Below are 3,489 nucleotides of genomic sequence, written 5' to 3' on the forward strand. Positions count from 1 at the left end.
TCTTCTTCTTCTTCTTCTTCTTCTTCTTCTTCTTCTTCTTCTTCTTCTTCTTCTTCTTCTTCTTCTTCTTCTTCTTCTTCTTCTTCTTCTTCTCCTTCTCCTTCTTCTTCTTCTTCTTTCTTGTTGTTGTTGTTGTTCTTCTTTGTTGTTGTTGTTGTTGTTGTTGTTGTTCTTCTTCTTCTTTCTTGTTGTTGTTGTTGTTCTTCTTTGTTGTTGTTGTTGTTGTTGTTGTTCTTCTTCTTCTTCTTCTTCTTGTTCTTGTTGTTGTTCTTCTTTTTTTTCTTCTTTTTCTTCTTCTTCATCATCATTTTTTTCTTCTTCCCATTTGTACCATCAACATCACCATTTCCAACTTAATCATAGTCATCTCTCTCTCTTTCTCCTCCAGTGCTTGTCTCTCCAACTGTTTTGCTACTTCATCCACTGAAGTTCCTGATTCTTTTTCAAGTTCTTGTTGAATTGCTGACACATCCCATTTGCCCTTCTTCTTCCATCTTTTCTTCTTGGAGGATTCCTTGGCCATGCTGGAGGTTTCTTCTTCCTTGTCATCTGAATCTAGGTCACCATTCAGGTGGCCCCGAAGAATACTGCCTCCTCCATGAGGGAAAGAGAGAGAGAGAGAGAGAAAGAGAGAGAGAGAGAGAGAGAGAGAGAGAGAGAGAGAGAGAGAGATTGATTACATATTTTTGAGAAGGAAATTCATGCTTAATTACAAGAAATTTCTTCTCTTCTCAAATACATATATTGCCAGAACACACTTGCTGAGACAGAAACTCATATCTGTACATTTACTAGCAAATGTTTATGAAGTTGTTCTACTTCATATGCTAGAGAAATCATTATATATTGGAGATAAAATCGACAGTTACCACATCATTAAAGAATTTAATACTTTGTTCCTTCTTAGAATGGGGAACAAAATACCCATGGAAGGAGTTACAGAGACAAAGTTTGGAGCAGAGACTGAAGGAATCACAATCCAGAGTCTGCCCCAGCTGGGAATCCATCCCATAATCAGCCACTAAACGCAGACACTATTGCATATGCAGCAAGATTTTGCTGACAAGACCCTGATATAGCTGTCTCTTGTGAGGCTATGCCACTGCCTGGCAAATACAGAAGTGGCTGCTCACAGTCATCTATTGTATGAAGGAGCTAGAGAAATTACCCAAAGAGCTAAAGGGGTCTGAAACCCTGTAAGAGAACAACAATATGAAATATCCAGTATCCCCCAGAGCTTGTGTCTCTAGTTGCATATGTAGGAGAGGATGGCCTAGTAGGCCATCAAAGGGAGGAGAGGCCCTTAGTCTTGAGAAGATTGTATGCCCCAGTATAGGGGAATACCAGGGCCAAGAAGCAGGAGTGGGTGGCTTGGGGAGCAGGGTGGGGAGGGTATAATGGACTTTTGGGATAGCAGTTGAATTGTAAATGAAGAAAATATCTAATAAAAATAAAAAATTAAAAGAAATTAATATATTTATCTGCAGGATAAATTTATAGAAATATTCTATATTTTATACTGTACAGGATAAAATTCTTGAAATAGTAATATACACATATTCTTTTTTTACATAGTTTTATTCCCAAGATACTTTACATTACAAAACTAATTTTCTCTTTTTTATACAAAGCAGGAAATATTTATTTTAAATTTTGTACAGCAGTATTTTATATTGTTATGAAAATGAATTTAAATACAGATAAAATCTTTGTGAAATACTGCATGCTCCTTAATTTTAGCATATAAAGAATCATTAGTCTATAGATAAGACATCATTGGTTAAATGTGATATAAATGACAAATAAGAAGCTAACATTACAACGAATTTCCTAAATCTCACTTGAAGTGCTTCACCCTAGCAACAGCTTTCAGTTTAAAAATCAGATTAGAAGGCTCTTATAATTTTCAAGAACAACATTATACACTGATTATTTTAAATACAGAAAAATAATATACAAGTCTCCTAGGAGAACGAAAATATTTAAATTGAGGGCAGGTGGCAGATATGTCAGTAAGAGACATAATGGATTTTTGTGTTCTTTCCTGCTAAAGTGATATAAATCAATAATAATAATAATAATAATAATAATAATAATAATAATAATAATACAGATTGCTTTTCAGCCTACTTAAAAATGAGCAGCAACAAAGTGATTGAAAATCTCAACAATTTAGTGAGGTGTAACCTATTCCTGGAACCATAGATTTTATGGACTAGCATAAAATGGGGCATTGTTTCAATCAATACATGGTGAATGTTTAGTTTCATGTGTATATGTATTAGGAAGTTTCTTCAATAGTCGGTCTGCATATGGCTTTTCTAAAGCTCTTTAGTGTAAGTTGTCCCTCTCCCTATTCTCACTTTTAACCTGTTCTCCAATTCTACTCCTTGTTTAATATTCCTACTCATTTCTCCTTTATAAGATTATATTCTACTTCCTCTTCTTTTTTTATTACGTATTTTCCTCAATTACATTTCCAATGCTATCCCAAAATTCCCCCATACCCCCTATTTCCTCTTCTTTAGAAGGTTCTTTTTGAGCTATCTAACCTCTATGGGTATTCAGATTGAAACACACATATCTAGCATCCATATATAAAATTAAAACAGGCAATCTTTGTCTTTCTGGGCCTGGATTGCTTCACTCATGATTGTAGCTTCATTAATTTACCTGCAAATTTCATTTTTCTTAACAGCCGAATAATGATCTACTGTATAAATGTACTATACTTTCATTATTTATTCATCAGTATTAGAAAGCTAGGTTGTTTCCAATTTCTGGCTATTAAGAATAGTATGGAATTAGGCTCCTGTCAGCAAACTCTTGTTGGCATCTGCAATAGTGTCTGAGTTTGGTGGTTATTTATGGGATAGATCCCCAGGTAGGGCAGTTTTTGGATGGTCGTTAATTCAATCTCTGCTCTGAACTTGTAGCTGTCTCCTGAGAGGATCTGCCAGTGCCTGACTAATACAGAAGTGGATGATCACAGTCATCCATTAGACTGAGCACAGGGTCCCCAATGAAGGAGCTAGAGAAAGTACCCAAGGAGCTGAAGGGGCTTGCAGCCCCCTAGGAGGAACAACAATATGAACAAACCAGTAACCTCAGAGCTCCCTAGGACTAAACCACCAATCAAAGAAAACACATGGAGGCACTTGTAGCTGTAGCTGCATATGTAGCAGAGGATGGCCTAGTCAATCATCAATGGGAGGAGATGCCCTTCGTCCTGTGAAGGTTCTATGCCCCAGTATAGGAGAATGCCAGCGCCTGGAGGAGTGAGTGGGTGGGTTGGGGGGGGAGTATAGGGAATTTTTGGAGGGGAAACCAGGAAAGGGGATAACATTTCAAATGTAAATAAAGAAAATATCTATTAAAAAATAGAATAGTATGGAAGGAACATTGTTGATCAAATGTATTTGTAGCAAGATATAGAGTCGTCTGGGTAAATATTCAATATTGGTTTAGATGGATATTCCAGTAAATCAA

The 3,489-nt window shown here is 36.3% G+C and overlaps 1 pseudogene; it reads right to left on the reverse strand.

Annotated features, from left to right (window-relative positions):
- Positions 1–2,686, reverse strand: part of LOC110286351 — a 4,214-nt pseudogene extending 1,528 nt beyond the window's left edge.
- Positions 2,687–3,489: the final 803 nt, after the last annotated feature.

This window comes from Mus caroli, chromosome X, assembly GCF_900094665.2.
Source record: "Mus caroli chromosome X, CAROLI_EIJ_v1.1, whole genome shotgun sequence".
Taxonomy (NCBI): domain Eukaryota; kingdom Metazoa; phylum Chordata; class Mammalia; order Rodentia; family Muridae; genus Mus; species Mus caroli.